Source organism: Oncorhynchus mykiss, chromosome 12, assembly GCF_057628025.1.
Source record: "Oncorhynchus mykiss isolate SJ-2025 chromosome 12, ASM5762802v1, whole genome shotgun sequence".
Lineage (NCBI taxonomy): Eukaryota > Metazoa > Chordata > Actinopteri > Salmoniformes > Salmonidae > Oncorhynchus > Oncorhynchus mykiss.
In genome coordinates, this window is record NC_143033.1 from 13653584 (window position 1) to 13664644 (window position 11061).

The window sequence follows — 11061 nt, forward strand, 5'->3', positions numbered from 1 at the left end:
ACACCGACATGAAACACAGTCAACACCTGAGGAAAGAACCAAACACACCGACATGAAACACAGTCAACACCTGAAGAAAGAACCAAACACACCGACATGAAATACAGTCAATAACACCTGAGGAAAGAACCAAACACACCGACATGAAACACAGTCAACACCTGAGGAAAGAACCAAACACACCGACATGAAATACAGTCAATAACACCTGAGGAAAGAACCAAACACACCGACATGAAACACAGTCAATAACACCTGAGGAAAGAACCAAACACACCGACATGAAACACAGTCAACACCTGAGGAAAGAACCAAACACACCGACATGAATCAGTCAATAACACCTGAGGAAAGAACCAAACACACCGACATGAATCAGTCAATAACACCTGAGGAAAGAACCAAACACACCGACATGAATCAGTCAATAACACCTGAGGAAAGAACCAAACACACCGACATGAATCAGTCAATAACACCTGAGGAAAGAACCAAACACACCGACATGAAACACAGTCAATAACACCTGAGGAAAGAACCAAACAACACACCGACATGAAACACAGTCAACACCTGAGGAAAGAACCAAACACACCGACATGAAACACAGTCAACACCTGAAGAAAGAACCAAACACACCGACATGAAACACAGTCAATAACACCTGAGGAAAGAACCAAACACACCGACATGAAACACAGTCAATAACACCTGAGAAAAGAACCAAACACACCGACATGAAACACAGTCAACACCTGAGGAAAGAACCAAACACACCGACATGAAATACAGTCAATAACACCTGAGGAAAGAACCAAACACACCGACATGAAACACAGTCAATAACACCTGAGGAAAGAACCAAACACACCGACATGAAACACAATCAACACCTGAGGAAAGAACCAAACACACCGACATGAATCAGTCAATAACACCTGAGGAAAGAACCAAACACACCGACATGAATCAGTCAATAACACCTGAGGAAAGAACCAAACACACCGACATGAATCAGTCAATAACACCTGAGGAAAGAACCAAACACACCGACATGAATCAGTCAATAACACCTGAGGAAAGAACCAAACACACCGACATGAAACACAGTCAATAACACCTGAGGAAAGAACCAAACAACACACCGACATGAAACACAGTCAACACCTGAGGAAAGAACCAAACACACCGACATGAAACACAGTCAACACCTGAAGAAAGAACCAAACACACCGACATGAAACACAGTCAATAACACCTGAGGAAAGAACCAAACACACCGACATGAAACACAGTCAATAACACCTGAGAAAAGAACCAAACACACCGACATGAAACACAGTCAACACCTGAGGAAAGAACCAAACACACCGACATGAAACACAGTCAACACCTGAGGAAAGAACCAAACACACCGACATGAAACACAGTCAACACCTGAGGAAAGAACCAAACACACCGACATGAAACACAGTCAATAACACCTGAGGAAAGAACCAAACACACCGACATGAAACACAGTCAACACCTGAGGAAAGAACCAAACACACCGACATGAAACACAGTCAACACCTGAGGAAAGAACCAAACAACACACCGACATGAAACACAGTCAACACCTGAGGAAAGAACCAAACACACCGACATGAAACACAGTCAACACCTGAAGAAAGAACCAAACACACCGACATGAAATACAGTCAATAACACCTGAGGAAAGAACCAAACACACCGACATGAAACACAGTCAACACCTGAGGAAAGAACCAAACAACACACCGACATGAAACACAGTCAACACCTGAGGAAAGAACCAAACACACCGACATGAAACACAGTCAACAACACCTGAGGAAAGAACCAAACACACCGACATGAAACACAGTCAACACCTGAGGAAAGAACCAAACACACCGACATGAAACACAGTCAATAACACCTGAGGAAAGAACCAAACAACACACCGACATGAAACACAGTCAACACCTGAGGAAAGAACCAAACACACCGACATGAAACACAGTCAACACCTGAAGAAAGAACCAAACACACCGACATGAAATACAGTCAATAACACCTGAGGAAAGAACCAAACACACCGACATGAAACACAGTCAACACCTGAGGAAAGAACCAAACACACCGACATGAAATACAGTCAATAACACCTGAGGAAAGAACCAAACACACCGACATGAAACACAGTCAATAACACCTGAGGAAAGAACCAAACACACCGACATGAAACACAGTCAACACCTGAGGAAAGAACCAAACACACCGACATGAATCAGTCAATAACACCTGAGGAAAGAACCAAACACACCGACATGAATCAGTCAATAACACCTGAGGAAAGAACCAAACACACCGACATGAATCAGTCAATAACACCTGAGGAAAGAACCAAACACACCGACATGAATCAGTCAATAACACCTGAGGAAAGAACCAAACACACCGACATGAAACACAGTCAATAACACCTGAGGAAAGAACCAAACAACACACCGACATGAAACACAGTCAACACCTGAGGAAAGAACCAAACACACCGACATGAAACACAGTCAACACCTGAAGAAAGAACCAAACACACCGACATGAAACACAGTCAATAACACCTGAGGAAAGAACCAAACACACCGACATGAAACACAGTCAATAACACCTGAGGAAAGAACCAAACACACCGACATGAAACACAGTCAACACCTGAGGAAAGAACCAAACAACACACCGACATGAAACACAGTCAACACCTGAAGAAAGAACCAAACACACCGACATGAAACACAGTCAACACCTGAGGAAAGAACCAAACAACACACCGACATGAAACACAGTCAACACCTGAAGAAAGAACCAAACACACCGACATGAAACACAATCAACACCTGAGGAAAGAACCAAACACACCGACATGAAACACAGTCAACACCTGAGGAAAGAACCAAACACACCGACATGAAACACAGTCAACACCTGAAGAAAGAACCAAACACACCGACATGAAACACAGTCAATAACACCTGAGGAAAGAACCAAACACACCGACATGAAACACAGTCAATAACACCTGAGAAAAGAACCAAACACACCGACATGAAACACAGTCAACACCTGAGGAAAGAACCAAACACACCGACATGAAACACAGTCAACACCTGAGGAAAGAACCAAACACACCGACATGAAACACAGTCAACACCTGAGGAAAGAACCAAACACACCGACATGAAACACAGTCAATAACACCTGAGGAAAGAACCAAACACACCGACATGAAACACAGTCAACACCTGAGGAAAGAACCAAACACACCGACATGAAACACAGTCAACACCTGAGGAAAGAACCAAACAACACACCGACATGAAACACAGTCAACACCTGAGGAAAGAACCAAACACACCGACATGAAACACAGTCAACACCTGAAGAAAGAACCAAACACACCGACATGAAATACAGTCAATAACACCTGAGGAAAGAACCAAACACACCGACATGAAACACAGTCAACACCTGAGGAAAGAACCAAACAACACACCGACATGAAACACAGTCAACACCTGAGGAAAGAACCAAACACACCGACATGAAACACAGTCAACAACACCTGAGGAAAGAACCAAACACACCGACATGAAACACAGTCAACACCTGAGGAAAGAACCAAACACACCGACATGAAACACAGTCAATAACACCTGAGGAAAGAACCAAACAACACACCGACATGAAACACAGTCAACACCTGAGGAAAGAACCAAACACACCGACATGAAACACAGTCAACACCTGAAGAAAGAACCAAACACACCGACATGAAATACAGTCAATAACACCTGAGGAAAGAACCAAACACACCGACATGAAACACAGTCAACACCTGAGGAAAGAACCAAACACACCGACATGAAATACAGTCAATAACACCTGAGGAAAGAACCAAACACACCGACATGAAACACAGTCAATAACACCTGAGGAAAGAACCAAACACACCGACATGAAACACAGTCAACACCTGAGGAAAGAACCAAACACACCGACATGAATCAGTCAATAACACCTGAGGAAAGAACCAAACACACCGACATGAATCAGTCAATAACACCTGAGGAAAGAACCAAACACACCGACATGAATCAGTCAATAACACCTGAGGAAAGAACCAAACACACCGACATGAATCAGTCAATAACACCTGAGGAAAGAACCAAACACACCGACATGAAACACAGTCAATAACACCTGAGGAAAGAACCAAACAACACACCGACATGAAACACAGTCAACACCTGAGGAAAGAACCAAACACACCGACATGAAACACAGTCAACACCTGAAGAAAGAACCAAACACACCGACATGAAACACAGTCAATAACACCTGAGGAAAGAACCAAACACACCGACATGAAACACAGTCAATAACACCTGAGGAAAGAACCAAACACACCGACATGAAACACAGTCAACACCTGAGGAAAGAACCAAACAACACACCGACATGAAACACAGTCAACACCTGAAGAAAGAACCAAACACACCGACATGAAACACAGTCAACACCTGAGGAAAGAACCAAACAACACACCGACATGAAACACAGTCAACACCTGAAGAAAGAACCAAACACACCGACATGAAACACAATCAACACCTGAGGAAAGAACCAAACACACCGACATGAAACACAGTCAACACCTGAGGAAAGAACCAAACACACCGACATGAAACACAATCAACACCTGAGGAAAGAACCAAACACACCGACATGAAACACAGTCAACACCTGAGGAAAGAACCAAACAACACACCGACATGAAACACAGTCAATAACACCTGAGAAAAGAACCAAACACACCGACATGAAACACAGTCAATAACACCTGAGGAAAGAACCAAACACACCGACATGAAACACAGTCAACACCTGAGAAAAGAACCAAACACACCGACATGAAACACAGTCAATAACACCTGAGGAAAGAACCAAACACACCGACATGAAACACAGTCAATAACACCTGAGAAAAGAACCAAACACACCGACATGAAACACAGTCAATAACACCTGAGGAAAGAACCAAACACACCGACATGAAACACAGTCAATAACACCTGAGGAAAGAACCAAACACACCGACATGAAACACAGTCAACACCTGAGGAAAGAACCAAACACACCGACATGAAACACAGTCAACACCTGAGGAAAGAACCAAACACACCGACATGAAACACAGTCAACACCTGAGGAAAGAACCAAACACACCGACATGAAACACAGTCAATAACACCTGAGGAAAGAACCAAACACACCGACATGAAACACAGTCAATAACACCTGAGGAAAGAACCAAACAACACACCGACATGAAACACAGTCAACACCTGAGGAAAGAACCAAACACACCGACATGAAACACAGTCAATAACACCTGAGGAAAGAACCAAACAACACACCGACATGAAACACAGTCAACACCTGAGGAAAGAACCAAACACACCGACATGAAACACAGTCAATAACACCTGAGGAAAGAACCAAACAACACACCGACATGAAACACAGTCAATAACACCTGAGGAAAGAACCAAACACACCGACATGAAACACAGTCAATAACACCTGAGGAAAGAACCAAACACACCGACATGAAACACAGTCAATAACACCTGAGAAAAGAACCAAACACACCGACATGAAACACAGTCAACACCTGAGGAAAGAACCAAACAACACCGACATGAAACACAGTCAATAACACCTGAGGAAAGAACCAAACACACCGACATGAAACACAGTCAATAACACCTGAGGAAAGAACCAAACACACCGACATGAAACACAGTCAATAACACCTGAGGAAAGAACCAAACACACCGACATGAAACACAGTCAATAACACCTGAGGAAAGAACCAAACACACCGACATGAAACACAGTCAACACCTGAGGAAAGAACCAAACAACACACCGACATGAAACACAGTCAATAACACCTGAGGAAAGAACCAAACACACCGACATGAAACACAGTCAATAACACCTGAGAAAAGAACCAAACACACCGACATGAAACACAGTCAACACCTGAGGAAAGAACCAAACACACCGAAATGAAACACAGTCAATAACACCTGAGGAAAGAACCAAACACACCGACATGAAACACAGTCAACACCTGAGGAAAGAACCAAACACACCGACATGAAACACAGTCAACACCTGAAGAAAGAACCAAACACACCGACATGAAATACAGTCAATAACACCTGAGGAAAGAACCAAACACACCGACATGAAACACAGTCAACACCTGAAGAAAGAACCAAACACACCGACATGAAATACAGTCAATAACACCTGAGGAAAGAACCAAACACACCGACATGAAACACAGTCAACACCTGAGGAAAGAACCAAACACACCGACATGAATCAGTCAATAACACCTGAGAAAAGAACCAAACACACCGACATGAAACACAGTCAATAACACCTGAGAAAAGAACCAAACACACCGACATGAATCAGTCAATAACACCTGAGAAAAGAACCAAACACACCGACATGAATCAGTCAATAACACCTGAGAAAAGAACCAAACACACCGACATGAAACACAGTCAACACCTGAGAAAAGAACCAAACACACCGACATGAAACACAGTCAATAACACCTGAGGAAAGAACCAAACACACCGACATGAAACACAGTCAATAACACCTGAGGAAAGAACCAAACACACCGACATGAAACACAGTCAATAACACCTGAGAAAAGAACCAAACACACCGACATGAAACACAGTCAATAACACCTGAGGAAAGAACCAAACACACCGACATGAAACACAGTCAATAACACCTGAGGAAAGAACCAAACACACCGACATGAAACACAGTCAACACCTGAGGAAAGAACCAAACACACCGACATGAAACACAGTCAATAACACCTGAGGAAAGAACCAAACACACCGACATGAAACACAGTCAACACCTGAGGAAAGAACCAAACACACCGACATGAAACACAGTCAACACCTGAGGAAAGAACCAAACAACACACCGACATGAAACACAGTCAACACCTGAGGAAAGAACCAAACACACCGACATGAAACACAGTCAACACCTGAGGAAAGAACCAAACACACCGACATGAAACACAGTCAACACCTGAGGAAAGAACCAAACACACCGACATGAAACACAGTCAATAACACCTGAGGAAAGAACCAAACACACCGACATGAAACACAGTCAACACCTGAGAAAAGAACCAAACACACCGACATGAAACACAGTCAATAACACCTGAGGAAAGAACCAAGGGGAGCGACAGATATAAGGGAGGTAATCAAGGAGGTGATGGAGTTGAGTGTCATGAGGGGCAGGTTTGGGTTTGAAGTGCTTTAAATTGCAGACTTGAATTTAGATGTGGCCAAAATGTTGATCATGTTTTCTGTATTTTCATTATTGCTGGAAAGAGGCCCAATTCAGCCCTACATGCATTAGTTGGTGTATTTCTCTGGACTTTTCAGAATTTTCAGACAGAATTCTGCATGTAGGTTTTCAATTGGATGTTTGTCCCACATTTTAAAGTCCAGTTTATTGAGTGGCCCCCAAACCTCACTTCCGTACTCACTTTTCTGTCTCTCTCTCTCTCTCTCTCTCTCTCTCTGTCTCTCTCTCTTTTCATCACACCGCCCCATACTTTCTCTTTTCATCTCACCGCCCCATACTTTTCCATGGATAGAGGATGATGGTGGGTGATAAACGCAGCAGTAAATGATATGCAAATGAATTCATCCTACATTGTAAAGTAGGTAGGCCCGCTGAATGACAGGAGAGGGGAAAGGTGGTGTAGAGGAGTAGTGGCGTAGAGGAGTGGTGGTGTAGAGGAGTGGTGGTGTAGAGGAGTGGTGGTGTAGAGGAGTAGTGGCGTAGAGGAGTGGTGGTGTAGAGGAGTGGTGGTGTAGAGGAGTGGTGGCGTAGAGGAGTGGTGGCGTAGAGGAGTGGTGGCGTAGAGGAGTGGTGGCGTAGAGGAGTGGTGGCGTAGAGGAGTGGTGGCGTAGAGGAGTGGTGGCGTAGAGGAGTGGTGGTGGCGGAGAGGAGTGGTGGTGGCGGAGAGGAGTGGTGGTGGCGGAGAGGAGTGGTGGTGTTGGAGAGGAGTGGTGGTGTTGTAGAGGAGTGGTTTTGGAGAGGAGTGGTGGTGTTGGAGAGGAGTGGTGGTTTTGGAGGAGAGGAGTGGTGGCGGAGAGGAGTGGTGGCGTAGAGGAGAGGAGTGGTGGCGTAGAGGAGAGGAGTGGTGGCGGAGAGAAGAGGAGTGGTGGCGGAGAGGAGAGGAGTGGTGGCGGAGAGGAGAGGAGAGGAGTGGTGGCGGAGAGGAGAGGAGTGGTGGCGTTGGAGAGGAGAGGAGTGTTGGAGAGGAGAGGAGTGGTGGCGGAGAGGAGTGGTGGTGTTGTAGAGGAGTGGTGGTGGCGGAGAGGAGTGGTGGCGGAGAGGAGTGGTGGCGGAGAGGAGTGGTGGCGGAGAGGAGTGGAGTGGTGGCGTAGAGGAGTGGTGGCGTAGAGGAGAGGAGTGGTGGCGTAGAGGAGAGGAGTGGTGGCGTAGAGGAGAGGAGTGGTGGCGTAGAGGAGAGGAGTGGTGGCGTAGAGGAGAGGAGTGGTGGCGGAGAGGAGTGGTGGCGGAGAGGAGTGGTGGCGGAGAGGAGAGGAGTGGTGGCGGAGAGGAGTGGTGGTGTTGGAGAGGAGAGGAGTGGTGGTGTTGGAGAGGAGAGGAGTGGTGGCGTAGAGGAGTGGAGTGGTGGCGTAGAGGAGAGGAGTGGTGGCGTAGAGGAGAGGAGTGGTGGCGTAGAGGAGAGGAGTGGTGGCGTAGAGGAGAGTGGTGGCGTAGAGGAGAGGAGTGGCGTAGAGGAGAGGAGTGGCGGAGAGGAGAGGAGTGGCGGGGCGTAGAGGAGTGGTGGCGTAGAGGAGTGGTGGCGGAGAGGAGAGGAGTGGTGGCGGAGAGGAGAGGAGTGGTGGCGTAGAGGAGAGGAGTGGTGGCGTAGAGGAGAGGAGTGGTGGCGGAGAGGAGAGGAGAGGAGTGGTGGCGGAGAGGAGAGGAGTGGTGGCGTAGAGGAGTGGAGTGGTGGCGTAGAGGAATGATGGCGGAGTGGAGTGGTGGCGTAGAGGAGTGGTGGTGGTGGCGTAGAGGAGTGGTGGTGGTGGCGTAGAGGAGTGGTGGTGGCGTAGAGGAGTGGTGGTGGCGTAGAGGAGTGGTGGCGGAGAGGAGAGGAGAGGAGTGATGGTGGCGTAGAGGAATGTTGGTGGAGTGGAGTGGTGGCGGAGTGGAGTGGTGGCGTAGAGGAGTGGTGGTGGCGTAGAAGAGTGGTGGTGTTGGAGAGGAGTGGTGGTGTTGGAGAGGAGTGGTGGCGGAGAGGAGTGGTGGCGGAGAGGAGTGGTGGCGGTAGAGGAGAGGAGTGGTAGAGGAGAGGAGTGGTGGAGGAGAGGAGAGGAGGAGTGGTGGTGGAGAGGAGAGGAGTGGTGGCGGAGAGGAGAGGAGTGGTGGCGTAGAGGAGTGGAGTGGTGGCGTAGAGGAATGATGGCGGAGTGGAGTGGTGGCGTAGAGGAGTGGTGGTGGTGGCGTAGAGGAGTGGTGGTGGTGGCGTAGAGGAGTGGTGGTGGCGTAGAGGAGTGGTGGTGGCGTAGAGGAGTGGTGGCGGAGAGGAGAGGAGAGGAGTGATGGTGGCGTAGAGGAATGTTGGTGGAGTGGAGTGGTGGCGGAGTGGAGTGGTGGCGTAGAGGAGTGGTGGTGGCGTAGAAGAGTGGTGGTGTTGGAGAGGAGTGGTGGTGTTGGAGAGGAGTGGTGGCGGAGAGGAGTGGTGGCGGAGAGGAGTGGTGGCGGTAGAGGAGAGGAGTGGTAGAGGAGAGGAGTGGTGGAGGAGAGGAGAGGAGGAGTGGTGGTGGAGAGGAGAGGAGTGGTGGCGGAGAGGAGAGGAGTGGTGGCGTAGAGGAGAGGAGTGGTGGCGTAGAGGAGAGGAGTGGTGGCGTAGAGGAGAGGAGTGGTGGCGTAGAGGAGAGGAGTGGTGGCTTAGAGGAGAGGGCAGTAAAATAAATGAAAACCTAAACCCTGGTTGGCACATTGCTGGTTATCATGGTTGTCAGTTAACGTGTGACTGAACCCCCTCATGCTGGACTGCAGGGGACATGAGAATGATTAGAAGTTGTGTGTGTGTGTGTGTGTGTGTGTGGGTGGACCAGAGCGATTACGGGGCAACGCTGCCTGTTCTGCTCTTGTCTGCTGTCCTCCGGTGCTTATGTAGACTCCACACAGCAGAGGCAGAGTGGCTCACTGGTGTCACGACAGTCACGTTTTTGTCAACTCAGGCCTTGGGGTGCGGGAGTTCTCGCTCTGTCAACTAAATGACATAAATTAGTCATTTTGATTATTGGTTGGAATAGGCTATTATAATAGTATTATATACAACACAATGGAAGGTGTTGATGACTGAACTTTGACCTCTTTGTGTTTCCAGGTAGAGATTCCCCACACATCCTGAGACTATTCCTGTGACCCTGGGCTGCAGAGGGACTGGAGGACAGTGTAGCACAAGGTAATGATCACGTGACAGGGTCACTATGCTTCCCTGACTACTGTAACTAGGCTAGTAACACAGTACGCTGGATAGCCCCATTGGGACCTACAGTCCGCTGGTCTTGGACAGGATCGGTGTTACATGGAGATGAACTGAATGTCCTTCACCTATTTCCAATGGGAATTGGCTTCTTGTCATTTTTTATAGTCTACACTGAACAAAAATATAAACAAAACATTCAACAATTTCAAAGATTTCGCTAAGTTAAAATAAGGAAATCAGTCTATTTAAATAAATTCATTAGGCCCTAATCTATGGATTTCACATGACTGGGAATACAGATATGCATCTGTTGGTCACAGATACCTTTAAAAAACGTTAGGGGCGTTGATCAGAAAACCAGTCAGTGTCTGGTGTGACCACCGTTTATCTCATGCAGTGTGACACATCTCCTTCACAGA

General features: G+C 47.1%; 1 long non-coding RNA gene across 1 annotated transcript in view; it reads left to right on the forward strand.

Moving 5' to 3' along the window:
• LOC149979075 (uncharacterized) overlaps nucleotides 1–10620 on the forward strand; it is a 73318-nt gene extending 62698 nt beyond the window's left edge. The window contains exon 3 of the long non-coding RNA XR_016484880.1: nucleotides 10541–10620. This is a non-coding gene — a long non-coding RNA (uncharacterized LOC149979075). The remainder of the gene's footprint in view (nucleotides 1–10540) is intronic.
• The last annotated feature ends 441 nt before the right edge of the window (nucleotides 10621–11061 follow it).